Below are 18,162 nucleotides of genomic sequence, written 5' to 3'. Positions count from 1 at the left end.
TTTTGGAATCATTGATCTTGTAGGTGGGTACCAGGAATTTGTCTTCCTTGACTTATAAAAAACCATCCTTTTGGTAGGTCCAATTGGTAATCCACCTATCATAAGATTAAAAGCCCTATATTGACAAATCATATAAAAGTCCACCCATGCCTCTTTGACAGCCACCGCCACCATTACTAACACATTAGTCACCATGACCTTGGAATTCACAATAATCCCATTGGCCATTCTCAAGACACATTTTCCATTCTCAAGCACACATCTACCTTGGCATCCATGTGCCTGCCAATCTTATTGAACACTACGTCTCCTCAACTCTATCTCATGGAGGTTGAGTTGTTTCTAGATATTTCAAATGGGTAAGATCCTCCAAAATCTATGCCAAGGTAGATTTGGGAAAAAGGGGGTTATCTTATAATGGATCTTGAAATTATTAACACCGATGGGCATTGCCAATGTGCTAGGTTGGTTAACAATTGGGATAGACCTTCTTTGGCTTTAACTTTTGTGGGGCTTATTGCTTGTTTGCTTATTCTACTTCTTTGGACAAATTTTCTTCCTCCTTTAGATTTGGTAATTTTCTCATGGGAATTCCCTCTTTCTTCCCCATGGCATTGCCTTTTCTCTTCTTCATATGTCTTATGATGGCATGGTCCTTTGGTTGCATTGGTTGGACCACTTTAATCAAGGTCATCAACCTTGGGGTCTTTGGTGGTATTTCTTTTTATTGATGGGTTGATGATTTACCAACCTCTGGCCCAACATTAGGTCCACCCGTTTATCCATCCTCATTTTGAGGTAGTAATCCTCTCTAGCAGTAAAATTTCCCATAATACTTGCATTTTATTATGGGGTAGTCATCTTACACGCTTTGTAGGTCAAGGTTCTCTCCCATTCATGTTGACCACAAGGTATGATCTTTCTTTCAATAGGCCATCTTGGAGGAAAGGGCCTTCATAGTCTCTACCAAATTAATGCATGTATTTCTCCATCATTCCTCTCTCACTAAAGAGACATGGTGATTAGATTTTGCATCTTACACCTAGTATGGATGTGATGATGTGGTTTGTGATATGCTTACAAACCATTTTGAGTTGAAGTTGGTGACCACTATAGTTTTTGTTTGTTGAAGGTGCCCAAGCTCATCAAAGTTTCATATGGAGCTATTAAAATTGGGTAGGCCACCATTGATGGGGATCATGGTAGAGCAAGGCTTGAAGTAGTAGATTGAACTAGCATTGGCAACATCCCCCATGGGGTCCCATGTGTGGTGACATAGACTACAAGGCCCAAAAATCCTTACTACATGGCTTGAAATCTTGCCTTGTTGAATTGGTGCTCTTTTTCCCTTTCTATGTCTTATGCCAAATAGTCATATTGAGGTCTTGAGCGCATGGGTGAGGAGGCTGCCATCAATATCTATAGTGCAAAAATAATTCATATTTTTTATTTCTCCAATCATCTCTTGATTTAAGTATTTATCTACAATATCGTGTTGTTATTCTATTCTCTTACATGATATCACATCATAGGCTCTAGATAGTACTCTTTGTCAGTACTCTTTGTCAAGCTTGGGATAATGTTAGAAATGGCATAGTCTATAGGAAATGCAATGATAGCAAGAGCTCAATTGCCTGTTTTGTGAAGGTAAATTTAATGGGACCACTTTATAAATTATGGAAGGTCAAGTTTAGGGCCATCCTTGACTCTTATGAGTTATGGAAGACTATTATGGAGACTGATAGAAGGCCGAAGAAGGTTGTCAGTTTTTGGTCAAGCACCAACACTTACATGGTTCTAGACCACCTAGTTGGCTCTGGAAGAGATGACTAATGAAACTATGCCTAATGTTGTTGAAATATACAAGTGAATAGGGTGTGTGTGGGAACAAGCTCTTGGATAGAGGCTGTAAAAGAGGAGATGTAATTGTGAAAGAACCTGTGAAAAGGTTAGGGGAATCTACTGGGAGAGAATAATGGGTAGCATGAGGGAATTTAGGAGTGTGGAGTTATTCTGGGAGATAATCAGGGAAAAGAGAAGAGGTGGAGAGAATCAGGCAAGAGGTGGAGATATTCAGGGAGTGAATCATGGAGAAATCAAGGGGATTTGATGCTTGATGTAAACACTATAAATTGAGGCATAGCCCTAATGAGAATTTGCTGGTTTTTGAGTATCCATGCCTACATTAATCTATGTGCTAATTATTCACTAATTACATCTTAATCACTTGCTAATCACTTTGTTAATTATGCTGATTCTAGTGTTTGATCCACCATAGCTCATCATTTTGCTCAAATTTCAACATGGTATCAGAGCCATGCCTAGAATCAACCAGATTTATGAGCCCATTAGTGAATTAATTAGGATTAGTAAAATAATTAGCAAAAAATCAATTTTTTAGTAAGCTTTCACTCTTCCCCTTCACCCCCAGCCAGTGGAGGGTCTCTAGCATCTAGCACAGTTAAAATTAGGTCTTGTGCTTCTAACACAAGCTAGCTAAGGTCCTTGGCTACTAGTCCATCTACTCCACGCAGCAAACCGCCGGCGGAAGCAGCGAATTTTTGCTAATTAGTAGGCGCCGTTTTTTTGAAGCAGTTTGAAGATTTCTCTTTGCTCAGTTCAAATGTCTTCAATTCCTCTTAGCACAAAGGGTAATCAAGCATGCTCTACAAGCTGGTGAAGACAGAAATCAATTTCATCAAGTCTACAGAGAGATCAAAGCTCTTCATCAAATCTGCAGGTGACTTTGGTAAAACAGAGATTAAGCTTTCATTATTTGGTCAAATCTTGTGTTTCTTGGCTTAATCCTCTACTAGACTCATTGCTATTGATGCCTTTGAAAGCATTTGAGCTCATTTGAAGTGGAAGGCACCAGATCTGAGCTCCCCGCATACTCTGTTTTCTGCACACAAACCAGAGCATTAATTTGCTAATCAGTGATTAATCAGTGCTAATCACTGTACTTTGGTGCAATTGAGGGTTCAAATTAACCATTAGGTATCTGATACAGATCCCTAAAGCTTCAGATTGCAAATCGGAGTTGGTTTGATACTCCAACCATCCCGTACAAATTGGTTACTCTCAATTTAATGTAATTTCTGGTGATTTTATGCTGATAAAATTGTTGTAATCATCTATTAAACACCAGATTGAGTTGTAAAAGGGTAGACACTGCCCTTGAATCTTGAATTTGGATCAAGAGGTAAGACCCCCTTCACATCACCATGAATTCAGCACAGGAAATAGCCAAATTTAATGGAGAACAGTTTTATACATGGCAAACAAAAACCATGTATTTGCTGATGAGGAAAAATCTGTGGGGATTAGTTGAAGGGAGATATGAATGCCCAGAGAGAGGGGAAAATGAGTGGAAGAGTAGGAATGAAAAATCATTGGGGCTTATTGCACTCAGTTTAAATGATGAGATCATTCATCATATCACAGGGATATAGTGGGCAAAAGATGCATGGGATGAACTCAATAAATTATTTGGTACACAAGCAAAAAATTCCAAGATAAATCTATTAATGCAATTTTACAAATTGGACATGAAGGAAAGTGAACCCTTAATCACACACTTGAACAAATATAAAAGCATTAAGCAACAGCTGGCAGCTATTGGCAAAAAGGTAGAAGATGATGAAGCATTAGCTGTACTTTTGAAGAGTGTGGACAAAGGAGATTATGAAAACATTGTAGCAACACTAAAGAATGTACCTGAACTGAAGATACACGAGATAGAAGCAGCTCTACTAGAGCAAGAGAGCAGAGGCAAAGAGAAGAAAGAGCTCGACTCAACAGCAGGAGAGGAAAAAGCATTCTTCACCCGAGGAGGATTCTCTCGAGGACGAGGACGAGGAAGAGACAGAGTAGGAGGGAGGACCTTCACTTGCCACAAATGTGGAAAGCCAGGACACATGGCAAGAGACTGCTACAGCAAACCCAGTGAAGAAGGAACGACATCGGCAAACTTCATGGAGGCTCCAAGAGAAGTGGAGTCGGATCATCTTTTCTGAGAGAGAGAGAGAGAGAACCCACAACCCAATGTAACCTGCCCCAATAAAGTAAAACCACCTCTGAGCCACCGATGATGTAGGCCAAGTGGTAGATGTATGTGTGAACACTTTAGTCAAGGTCACGGGCACTTATAGTAGCCTTGGACACATAGAGAGAGAGAGTGTCAAGGACTATGGAGTTTAGGGACTTGAGGCACTGGTCACGGGCTATCAAGTAAGAGGGAAACTTGATACAGGGTCCAGGTGTGTTAGGATTATTCACTTGAGGGGAGCTGTTGAAATATACAAGTGAATAGGGTGTGTGTGGGAACAAGCTCTTGGATAGAGGCTGTAAAGGAGGAGATGTAATTGGGAAAGAACCTGTGAAAAGGTTAGGAGAATCTACTGGGAGAGAATAATGGGTAGCATGAGGGAATTTAGGAGTGTGGAGTTATTCTGGGAGATAATCAGGGAAAAGAGAAGAGGTGGAGAGAATCAGGCAAGAGGTGGAGATATTCAGGGAGTGAATCATGGAGAAATCAAGGGGATTTGATGCTTGATGTAAACACTATAAATTGAGGCATAGCCCTAATGAGAATTTGCTGGTTTTTGAGTATCCATGCCTACATTAATCTATGTGCTAATTATTCACTAATTACGTCTTAATCACTTGCTAATCACTTTGTTAATTATGCTGATTCTAGTGTTTGATCCACCATAGCTCATCATTTTGCTCAAATTTCAACAAATGTGACAAGCCAACATTGGCGCATTGTGCTGCCTATCTGCCTAAGCTAGGGGAGTTAGTTGAGAGTCGAGACTGCACATAGGTTAGTTCCTATTCCACTTCACGATTGCTGATTCCTGATAGGATTTAGTTCCTAGTCCAATCAAGATTCTTGACTGATAAGAGTTAACGTACAAACAATAATACAATTAACACAAAATAGACATGGAATAGAAAGAACTATGCAGTGCAAAGTAGAGGCCAACCCATGAGACATTCCTTCAGTATTAGCTTGAACTCTCAACCATACAATACATTAGCAATGACTTCACTCATGAACTTATGAGCTCAACTCCCTCTATTGACTAGTCTATCTCTCTATCCATAAATCTGGAATTAATCCCCTTCCTTCTTACATCTATCCGGTTACTACCCATTTACAAGGAACCATTTTAGGTTGTTACAAAACAAGAAAGCTAGTTAACTCATCATATTTTGTTACACAAGGAACCATTTCAGGTTGTTACAAAACAAGAAAGCTAGTTAACTCATCATATTTTGTTACACAAACAAGAAAGCTAGTTAACCCATTTACAAGGAACCATTTCAGGTTGTTACAAAATAAGAAAGCTAGTTAACTCATCATATTTTGTTACACAAACAGCACAGTCTGGTGGTGACCTCAGTGGTGACTAGACGAGCTAGTTGGCTACCAATACCTGGAGATGGTGGACACTGCATCAACATAGCAATGAAGCCCCTTGTTCCTGTTGTTCTTTGAAAATGTTGATTTTTTTTTTGCATCATAATTGCTTTTGATTCTAGATCATGTTGTCCAAGCTTGTTACGGCATGTTCCATCCTTCTTTTTCTAGTTCAGCTTGTGTAGCGATGCCCCCTAAAACAAACTTTATTGGCTGATCTTGGCCATACCCAGACTCATAAGCTCTTTTTCTACTTTGACCCATGCATGCCTGATCTCTATCCTTTCATCTAGTTGTATGAACTATACGTTGATTGGTCGTGCATCTCGATACTTTTCTTTGGCACTTTTCATAGCATCTACTATCCATACTGGCCCCACGAAGGCATGGGGGCTTTGTCTATTCTAGAGCAATAACATCATCTTCAAAAAAAGTCTACTCCAGTTCTCTTAGCCCTCTTCTGTGGCCTCCGCTCCACTTCCACCCATAGGGTGGAATCCTAGAAGATGGTTATGATCTTAGAACCCCCTTCTCTTTGTCTACTAGATGACTTCACTGGTGAGGGCACTAGCACTCTTGCTCTCTGAATGAGCCATTTCCTCCTTACTCGGATAAGAGCCCACTACTTCCCCTCATGGCTATGGATCTGGGGGAGGGGATTCCACCTTGTCCTCGTCTACGCTGTTGCTTGAGAACTACCTTGGCCTTGTCCTACAACCTTAGGCACTTTCAACTAGTTCATAAATTTGGTGATGCCATCCTAGTTGGAAGGCTTCATGGCACCTGCCTATTGTGCTGATTTCACCAATTTCTACATGCATTGAAGGGCGGTTTGCTTCCATGAACTTAGGCTCTTTTTCCCTACTTACTCGTGCAATTTTCATTTCATATCTTCTTATGCCCTCTTCTCTCTTTTGGCTCAGCATTCAAAGTGAAAAATCATCTTTTCTTTGGATTCTATCTCCTCAGTATGGGCTTTCTTCATGGTATCCATCTATTTAGCCTTCTTCTTAATGTTTAAATTTGTTGTTTTCAATGATTGCAACGTTCTTTCTTCACCGTTTTGATGGTCATGTCATCTTGCCTTTGATGTTCTTTGTATTCTTCAATGACTATTTCTAGCTCTTCTATCAGGATGCATAGGGCCGCGGCATCATTTTCTCTTTCTTCTAACTTCTTCATGGCTGCCTAAGCATGCTCCCTCAATTCATTTGCCAGGATATTGTCCAATGCAGATCCCGGTCCATAGTAAAATTTCCTTACCTTTCCCATTTGGTTCAATACCCAGCTTCTTCTCCTCTCCTTTCATGATGGCGAACCTCTTGTTCCAGGTCTCCACTTCCACCCTTGCCTGCTTTTTTATGGCTTGATTTAGTTCATCTTGCATTTGCATTGTTTCTTAGTTTTTCTTGGCCATATTTTCCTTCATCTCCTCCATTTCCTTCTTCATTCCTTTGTTGGTCTACTGGGGGACCTTGATTTTCTTTTGCATGTCCTCCTGCCTGGGCTACTTTTTCCCTTATGTGTATGTCCTCCTATAGTCTACAGGACTTTCCTTCTAGCTCATCATGTTCTGCAAAGCAACATCTTTCTCTTTGTTGATGATGGATTGCACTTTTTTCATTTCCTTGAGTCTATCATTCATGTATCTTTGTAGATAATCTAGGGCTCCTTGCACCCATTTCATCTCAATTGTGTCTGAAAAGCTTGCTTGAGCTGGCACCATCTATGTCAAGATGGGTACGGAGAGTTCTGGTCATGGGGGTCTATGTCCCAGCTGATATGTATTATTTTCTAAAATTTTTCTCATAGCTTCGCTGCTCCTATTACTGATAATTTTTAATTTTCCTAAAAGAATAAAACATTGTTATGAAAAATATGATAGAAAATCTAATTTTAAGTTTAAATCTTAACTATGAATTTAAGTCGTAATTTTAACCATGATTTAATTATGATTATCCCACTAAATTAACCTAATTCTATTATTCCTCTTTTCCCAATTTGATAAGATAATTTATTTCTCATTTAGAATCAATCAAAGTAGTTTTTAACTACTTATAAATAATCTAAAAGAATTTACTATTATTTTGTTAACATAAAAGCATAAATATATAATTTTCTTATTCTCTACCTTAACAAGCTTGGAGTTTGGTTTTGAAATAAGAATTTATCAAGATATCTTTACCCCAAGATAAGCATAATCAAGCACTACAAGACAATGCTGCCATACACGCGTTTCATACACGCGATAAATTACGAGCGCGTGTATGGTCGCGCCTGTATTTGAATAGAATCGGGCGCGTGTATTTTAGCATTTAAGTTCGCATGTATATTTGCATTTATCAACGCGTGTATAAACGCGTTTATATACACGCAGTAATACATGCATCTATACACGGTAATATTCACGGATTAATACACGCTATTATACACGGATTAATACACGCTACTATACACGGATTAATACACGCATGGCAGAGAAAAACTGAATTCCTTTACAAAATTAAAAACTATTTTCTTTAAACCATCTCATAGTACATTACAGTATACATCATTACACAATCCCACTACATGCATTTACAACAATGAAATATATTCAAAAATAAATCATGCATATGAGATGATAGAAATGTCATCAATTTAGAACGTATAGTGACGGATTGGTTAGGGTTCGATCTCATCTTCAATAAGATCCATCCTTGCCAAACGATCAACATCAATATCCATTTGATCAATTTGTAAGGCTACGATTAAATTTATTCCACTATCGATATTCTGTACTCCATTGATAATGGTATCGATGTCCTGATCATCCTCATCAACATCACCATCATCCTCAATGGTAGGGTCATTCTCATGATCATGAGAAATGGCATGCTCATCCTCATTATCATGATCATCTCTTATTTCTTGATCATCGATCACAACATCTTCAATGGCATGTTCGAGTCGACATCATCTTCATTGCGGCTTGTTACATCCTCCATATGCTCCATATCAGTGAATGTATTATACATCACTTTGGAACGTGGTGCAATAGGGATGACGTACCACCATTTGATGTCATGCACCATTGGTAGATAGATAACCTACTCAAATACACATAGTACAGTAATTAATTAGCATATCAAAAGTAAAGGGGTACGCGAGCTTAGATATATATGTACATGAAACACATTAGTAAAAAAATGCATACCTGCTCACATTGTTGTGGCAATACGAGCCTATCTTTCTTTGTTTGCCAGAACTTTGTAGAGTCAATAGTTACATATCCACTTGCATGGCGTTTTATCGTTGCATCAGGCCCTTTTTCCACCACGTTCATTTGCCATTTGACATCCAAAACATACACAAAGAAGCGACGAAAGTCAAGCCTAAATATGTCTTGGATTATGCCACAATAATCATCCATTTTTCCATTAGCTCCCTCAAAGCTACTAATGACACCGCAATCTTGTGTATTTCTCTTTTCATCAATTCTTTGTGTTCGAAAATGCTTGCCTTCACACCATATAGCATTGAACATAGTGCACTGGACCAAAATAGAAGCAATATTTGTGTAAGCAATGTGAATAAATATTAAAAGCAAATCACTTACAACTAATGCAAAACATTAGTTCTATGTACCTTTGACATGCGTCCTCGTGCATACTCCCATTCTTCCGCCGTGATATGCAGCCCCTCGTCGCTCTTTGCTCTCTCCATTTTCTCATGCAACCAATCAACATGGATATCATTCGGAAGTGTTGCTAGATGCTTAGGGTACGCCTTCCGAGAGCCATGTTGCCTCCGAAAGAGAGCTCTTTCTGCTTGCCTTTTTGTCTTTGCATCCTCATATCTTGTAACCCATCTGCTCATCACATCACTATTAAGGATACAAGTGAAATTGAGATCATCAATCAATGTTCTGTCAATTACTTTACTCTGTCCTTTTCCTTGAGGCACAATAGAGGTCATCCTCAAGTCCTCTTCATTGCTCCATAGTCGTGGCAAAGAGCTGTCCACCTGACCAAGAAATTCTGAAATATATACAAGAGACTCTTGTATCAACCAACCCTCGGCCATGCTTCCTTCAGGCCTTGCACTTTGCCTCACAAAGTCTTTTAAGGTCTTCATGAAGCGCTCTAGGAAGAACATCCAGCGTGCATGCACAGTACCACATAAAGATTTCGTCCACTAAATGCACAATGAGATGTAGTTGACTTGTGAGAATGGTTCGCGGAAAAGTCTCCTCTACCAAACAAATCACCTCCACTGCCATAACACGCGCATCATCCAACGTGGCTGGATAAATTGCTTTGGAACTAACATATCTGAAAAATAAATAAATAGTACGTTATACCTCATGCACGTTCATTTTGCAAGGTATAATGAAGGGTGATCTGAGCATGGGTTTTACATACCTCACAAGCTCGCCCATCTTATAAATACATTTTTTCAAACTCTTATTTGCAGAATGGTCGATGCTAGTAGGTAGTATGAACTGCGCACATAAGAGCACATGTATGTATGGTTTATGGCATTACAAAATTTAATTTCAACGTACGTACAAGACTTGGAAAACACTTACTTGAAGCATCTTGTGCCAATCGTGGGACTTCAACCCATATAGTTGCTCAACGCCTCTTTTCTTAGTGGTTGTAAAGGCTCCCTTCAATGATCTCATGCATCCAGTGGGAGTACGCAAAGTGGTGATGGCCTGGTTTACCTGCTTCTCCTCTTTCTTTGATATAATCCATGGTGCAGGCGGAAGACGAACATGCCCACCCACCTCTCGTGCCCAAGCTTGACGCATACGTCCTACGACCCGCAAGTCCTCACGTACGCTAACATTGTCTCGTTTACCAATAATATGTTCCCAAATACCAGATCCCACATTCTTGAAGATGTGCATGGGATCAAGAAGATGGTTGATCTTAAGATGGATCCAATATGGCAGCCGAAAAAAATTGGAGTACCTACACAAGGGATTGCTCTATGTGACCTTTAATCCAATTAGAGACTACACAAAACAAGATTGAAAAAACATTACTATACCTGTTCATGCCATCTGGAGGAAGAATAGTTGTAGACTCCCAATACGCTTCCAATCTTTTGCACGAAGTGTTTGTGGAGGAATGTTACTCTTACTAGCAACATATTTAGGATGATCTGAGGGGAGAAATCGATGATGATTATCGAATATAGTCTTACACAAACCGTCAGCATACTCATGTACTAACAAAGGGCCACAAACAGGACATGCATGTTTACCCGATGTTTTCAAACCTGTTAAAATATAAATAAAAGTTAGAATAATAAAGTCAATATGTATAATTAATATATATAGCCAATAGTAATAGAGTAGGGAGGTAATTAGAATTCTTACCAGAACAATCGCTGTATCCTCGAAAGTCATGCATTGTCCACATCAACACTGCTTTTAAGTCGAAGTGTCGAGAGGAGGGAGGCCTACTAATGTCCACCACCGCAACAGCTCTCCATAGTTCCTCCAACTCATCAATCAATGGTTCAAGATAAACATCCATATGCTTGACTTTATGTTTCCCTGGAATTAGAAGGGATAACATAAGATGTCCCTTCTTGATCGCCATTGATGGTGGAAGGTTGTAATTCACCAACACAACTTGCCACACGCTGTATGCGGTGCTTTTGAAACCAAATGGATTCACTCCATCCATACCCAGGCCAAGTCTCAAGTTTCTAGGCTCTGTTTTAAAGCTGGGCCACTCATCTTCAATATGCTTCCAAGCAGGAGTGTCTGCGGGAATTCTCCACATGCCATCATCCAATCGATGTGAGGAATGCCATGACATGAGCTCTGCTATGGATTTGCACTTGAACATGTGTTTGATGCGAGGAATTATAGGAAAGTGTCGCAAGACTTTACGAGGTACATCAAAACTCTTCATATCTGTTCTGTACCTTGCTTCACCACAAGTGGGACAATGTAGAGCCTCCTTATGTATCCCACGAAAGAGAATGCAATCATTGACGCATGCATGTATGCGATCATAATCCAGTCCTCCAAGAGATGTCACATAGCGCCTCGCTATGTCTCTTGAGGTGGGTAGTCTATTTTCCTTTGGAAGCATGTTTGATAATAGCCTGCATCCAATATCATCAATTATAATTAGTCTTAAATCCTAAACCTTAAACCACTAATTCAAATTTGTAAGTTAGAATGCTTACTTCAATAATGCGTCAAGACTTGCATTGCTCCATCCATAAACTGTTTGTATATTAAGTAGTTCAAGTGAAGCACGTAAAACAGAGAATGTGCACCCTTCAAACACCGGTGTCGATGAAGCCTTATAAAGATGCTCTTGTTCCATATCATCGTCGTCCATACCTTTGGGATCATCCTTAAAAAGATTCCGCACCATATCATCAAGCACCTCCTCTTCCACAACTTCGTGGGGTGCAGGGCTATTGTCATCCCTTTCCCACTCATCTCTGACAATAGATCCCGAAGCTCCAGCATCATCTCGTCGACGCTTTGTGTGCTCTCGTCGCGCGTAGGGTACCATGTTAGGGTGTGGTACTGCATCCTGCTTCAATTAGAGTTTATATATTACAACTCTATTAATTTAATTTGGATACCATGAGTCATTTGAATACCATCAATTTACATCTACTCACCTCTAAACCTGTTTGATTCCATTCTCCATACATGGAGATGTGATTCAAGGTAATTCGACGTGCTCGTACAATGAATCCTTGACATCGATTACACATACATTTGATCCGTTGTCCCAACCACACATCGCGATTACGATGACGCATTGTCTCATCTTCCCCAGAACTGCTTGAAGAGGTTGATGAAATCCTATATACAAACCAGAAAACACAAAATCATAATATGTTTTTAATGAAAGTATAAAAATCGTGTGTATTGACGCGGCTATTTCCTAAAAATTGCATGTATTAACGCGGCTATTTCCTAAAAATCGTGTGTATTAACGCGGGTAATTCTTGCAAAATGCGTGTATAAACGCAGCTAAAATATCATACACGCGAATATACACGCGTTTATAAACACGACGGTATGTTTAAACTAAAAATAGCCCGCCTTCTCCAAATATAGATTTTGAACTAACATATCAACACTGCTTTCGTTTTCGCCTCTTCCAACAGTAACGAAACCTAAGTGCAAGGAGGGAGCAGAGAAGGAGCACACACGGGAGAAGGAGGGAGCAGAGAAGGAGCAGAGAAGACTCACTTTTTCAGAGGTGAGTCAATTTGTCCTGTGCCTTGTCTCTTTCCTCAGATTTGTTTATGCTATTTGCTCTTTGCTTTTTGGGTTTGTCTCCGTCCTTTTGCTTCTGTGCACACGATTGGGTGAATGATTCTGATAGGGGTGACAATGGTCCTTTTATAAGGACACTTTGTCTTTGTCGGAGGTCGGTCCTTTTGAAAAAAAAATTTCCCAGGTCGCGTGTAGAATCGCGTGTAAAAGCACGTGTACCCTGTCTGCAGAGTCTGTTCACGCGAATATACACGCGTTTTCTGACGGGTATATACACGCGTTTTCTGATGGGTGTATACACGCGTTTCTGCACGGGTGTATACACGAGACTGCGTTTCAAAATTCATGATTTGCAGGCAACACAACTGACTTGAATGATGATATTTGTGTGAGTCAAGAGACAGCCCATGATGTACATGAAGATGTTTGTTTTGCAGGTTCTTTATGGATATTCCAGGTTCTTCATCCGATCCATTTACGTACAGCAATTGGCTGATGGAGATACTGAATCATTTTGGGCGCCATCCTGGTCTAGTTGAGCTCACAGAGTATATGTATGCCCATCCCCCTCCTTCCCTGCGTGGTGTCTATACCCCTACCACGAGTATCCAGGGCACTCCAGTGCCATCTATTCCTTCGAGTCCGACGAGACGACATGCAGCTTCTCCTCTTCCACGTCCACCGAGGAGACATACCTCGTCCCAGACACACTCACGTACACCCTCACAGCCACCATCACGTGCTCCCTCAGAGCCACCGTCACGTCAGGGCTCACAGCCACCAACACGTAGACAATCCCCCAGTCGTGACTCCACCCACAGCAGTAGGAAGAGTGGGAGTGGAGGATGCAGCGGGTGCTTTGGGGGAGGTGGGGGAGGTGGGGGAGGTAGTAGGGCACGCGGTGAGAGAGGAGATAGAGGGAGAAGAGTTAGAGGAGACAGTTCGGAAGAGGAGGAGATGAGAGAGATGGAGAGAGTGGTCTGCTATGATGTGACGGATAGGGGCGGGATAGTGATGGATGCGAGGGGGAGGGAGGTAATGGAGTACATGCATGGGGTAGTGTCAAACTCATATAGAAATTGTTTTATTAAATTTAAAGATCAAAATAGCCGATTAGTTGGGGAGGTGATAGAGGCTGTACATAGTCGGTACCCTAATCCCCCACATGCTACATTCTCGGATGTATGGGGAAGGACGCGAATAAGGGAGATCTTAAGTAATAAAAGATCTCACCTTAAAAAACTCGCGTACGATGACCGGCTAAATGTAGCTACGGGTGGCTATCCTGCCGAGAAACCTGCCACTGTGCACAAACGCGAGTGGAAGGAGGCAAAGAAACGAGCAGAGGGTGGCGTGAAAAGCAGGCAGCATGTGGAGGCACGACGGATCTAGATGGAGACCATTGGATCTTCGCATTTCGGATCTGGCGACGTCGAGTCATGGGAGGCAGAGTTCGTAAGTATCTTGTCACTTTATTTGATTGTTTACTTAATTCATTGATTCTATGATTGTTTTAATCTTACAAATTGTGTTGATTATGATACAGCGACGGGTTACGGGGAGGAAGCCCACAACCCACGATACTGTGTATGCTCACCGGCATAGTAGACGTGACACGTGGGCCATCTTCAGAGCCGAGGGACGTATTACGGACGCGCAGTTTGAGATGGCCATGAGACCATACGGTCGATAGGTACTTGAAAATTCTAAACGAATGATTTTGGTTTATTGAATTACATATATATATATACCTATATACTATATATTACTTGAACAGGCACAAGCTGCTGATGATCCACCCGCCGCCACTGCAGAGGGTGGACGTGAGCACTACTCATCGGCTCACATTCCATATTGAGGATGTGGTTGTATATATTTTTTTGTAAACTGAAGCCATGGGCTACTTCGAGATATGGACTCCCTTGTATACATGTATGAAATTTTGATAGTAATATTGAATTGATTAATCGATAGTATTACATTCATGTCTGTCTTGAATCGTGTATTGACAATGTATGCATTCATGTCGTTCTTGTCTTAATCTCCTTCGTGCATATGTTCTTCGTGGATGGTCTAATGGGATGGTCTAATGCACAAAAAAAAAAAATCCAGAGAGTGTTATTGGGTGCTGGAATGCTGGAACAGTATTCAGGCACCAAATAGCACTCTCTGAATTTTTTTTTTGCTCTCTGTTCGCGTGTATAAACGCGTCAGAACTACTAAAATCCGCGTGTATTTACGCGGACAATCTGTAAAATACGCGTGTATTAATGCGTCAAAACTGACAATTACGCGTGTATAAGCGCATGTAAATGAAAGAAACGCGTGTATAGATGCAGGTATCAACGCGTCTGAGACATCTGAACTGAACAGAACGCGGCTATACACCCATGTATAAGCGCGTCTAAATTAACGAAAGGCGTGTATAGCCGCATGTATCAACGCGTCTGTGAAAAGAACGCGGCTATACACCCGTGTATAAATGCGTCTGAGAGGTCCTATACATGCGCTTTTACACGCATGTCTGTGGCCGCGATGATACACGCGCTAATACACGGGCCCGCTACTTTTTTTCACAAGTCATTTTTAGCGGCTAGGAGCGCGGGTATGAGCCCGATCCCTTGTAGTGAAGTACACACAGTCCTTGGAGCAAGTAAAGCTTGATAAGGATGTGGCACCACCTATACACATAGAACCAGAAGAAAGAGCTCCCATTGAGCAAGAAGGGGACCTCAAGGAAGAGATATGGAAGCCATGTTTTGATGAGTAAGGGGAGTTCTTGCAGAGACCAAGGGGAGTTCTTACAGAAACCAAGCCTACAAGAAGAAGATAAAGACTCCGAGCAAGAGGGTATAAGTGAAGAGGCCTCACAACAAAGCTGGGAAGAGGAAAATGACCTTGAAGATCTCAAAGAAGAAGGTCATGAGATATCAAGACACGTGACACAAGCACATGGTTCAATGTTTGGGCCTCCTAAATAGAGAATCTATTTGAAGAAAACACCCTAGAGGATCTCGACAATGAAGAGGGAACCTGAACCTTAAGATTAAGAAGACCAATGGTTTGATGACACAGAGGCATGGCTAGAGAATAGTGATAAAGAGAAAGAGGACCTACACTTCGAAGAAGAATAACCATGATGAGATCACAAGGAGAATTCAAGAGAGGCAAGGGGAAACCACACCACAATCAAACCACAAAACTTTTCCCATAGCATATGACAACCCTCTTAGCGATGTTCATCGCAAGTGCATGGTGCTACAGGTGGAAAACAAGGAGACGAAGGGTCAAACAGCCAATAAGACTCGCATATTATTCAAGAAAAGCCTGAGGAAGAGGAAAGACACAAGTTCTAAGAGAAGAATAAAGTCATCATGCAAGAGAACCCACTATGGGAATGCAAAAAGGAGCATGATTGATTACTCAACGATAATGATTTATATGACTCTCCACCATCATGGTGGAAATAAGAGGATGAGGGCAAATCAACAAATGATGAAAAAGGGATGCCCATGGAGATACAAAAATGTATCAGTAGGGTCAAGGGGAATGACCATGATGCTAGGTATGTACATAGGCAGAATACTTATGGATGTGTAGAATAGTGGGCTAGAGCACATTGGATTGCCAAAGGACATGGGATGTGATGATTGAGACTAGTTGTTTCTTGTGACTACCATAGATTATGTGTCCAAGAAGGTGAAATGAAAACAAAAGTGCATGGCAACATGGCAGACAAGGGCCAAAATGATACTCCACAAGAGGCCTAACAAGGGTCACAATTATGTCACAGGATGGTTAGACAATGGTCTTTTAGAGTGAAAGAGTGGACGAATCAAATTAAAAACTTGAGAATCCATAGTGCCCTAAATCAAAGGTAATAGAATAACTTAGAGAGCAGTCATAGGAAATTTAATTTCAAATCTGGATAAGCTTATGAGATGGAATGAAATAAAAGTGCTTAAAGTTGGGAGGAATGGCAAGTGGATTTCTAGCAAGAAGGTCCCAGAAATAGCACTTTACATGGCCATTTACAATGTGGTACATTTAGACCGATTTTTTTAAAAATTGTTCATGTGTCTAAATTAGTGGTGGTTAAGTCTAATTTGTTGAGATAAGGACCATAACTAGCATGGTGGACATTGATGATTTGCCTGGGGGATAGGCGGTGCACTTATGTCACTAGCGTGGTTGGTGCAGATTACAGTTGATTTGGCACCAGTGGGGTGATAGGTTGTGTGGCAGCCTTATTTAAACTACTAGAGTCTCACATAGTTATAGCACCGGTTCACTAGTTTGGGTTCATACTATAGATAACCTCATTATGTTTTAGTTGAGTACTTTTACTTATAGTATGTAATCTTATCTCTTTCTATTATGTTGTGTTGAGAGAAGAAGAAGATAGAAGAAAATTCAACCATCCATCTCTCTTGTGTGTGCTTGTCTATTCTCTCGTGTGTGCTTGTCTATTCTCTCTTATGTGTGTGTGAAGTAGAAGCTTGCATGAGAAGCTCAAGCTCACCCCTCTCCCCTGATTTCTTTATATGGTATGACAGCCTGGTCCGTGGTGAAGAGCTCAAGAGAGGCAAGCAAGAGACAAGCAAGAAAGTGGTACACGGGTCAAGGTATCTTCATCTCTTTCCCTTTCAATTCCAAGTACATCTTAGCTCCAAGGACTAATAAAGATTGACCCATTTTCGATGCCTGGTAGTTTCGAGGGTTTTTGCGTTGTCAAAATACCCATCGATATACATGTTGAAATGATCATTAAAATAACCGTCGAAGGCAAGCGTCAAAATAAGCATTGAAAATAGCATCGAAATAACGATCGGAATAAGCGTCAAAATCTAAATTTTTTTATTTTTTATTTTGGACTTCTTAAAAATACTAAGTGTGTAAAAAAAGAAAACATTGACAATAAACTAGTATTTCTTAGTAAATAAAATTGAAATAAGATGTTATAGCTCATCATCGACTCTCTCATCCTCAGCTAGATCCATGGCTCCAAATACATCTATTTTCAGAAATACCTCTCCATCTGCATCTTCGTCAATAGACATAGCCTCTGTATCGTCCTTTTCTATTTCAGGCATTAGAGGTGGTTGTGTTGAAAGTTGTTCTTCTATTTCTTCTCTGAATTTTGGATTAGTTGTTGTGTTTGCTTTTGGTTCTGGTGCTATTAATTTTTTATTTACTATACCTTCATTTGATCCTTCTTCTAGTTGTTCAACTGCATCAATATCTATTTCTTGTGCTTCTTGAGTGGGTTTCTCAACCTCTACTTCATCTGAAATTTCCATATTCAAATATTTATTTATTGCATGGATCAATTTGGATTACAAACCACATGATCTCTCGGGTCCACCTTGAAGACAACCTGCTCACAATGCTTTGGTAGCACAAATGTGTCCCTTTGGTTTGTGTATATCTTTGTGGAGTCTACTTGAACAAATCCGCTCTTATCTCTATGCATGTGACTTGCCTTCCC

Source organism: Cibotium barometz, chromosome 41 (assembly GCF_041138505.1).
Source record: "Cibotium barometz isolate CiBa-2024 chromosome 41, ASM4113850v1, whole genome shotgun sequence".
Lineage (NCBI taxonomy): Eukaryota > Viridiplantae > Streptophyta > Polypodiopsida > Cyatheales > Cibotiaceae > Cibotium > Cibotium barometz.
The sequence above is the reverse complement of the archived record's forward strand: the minus strand, read 5'-3'. Positions refer to the sequence as shown.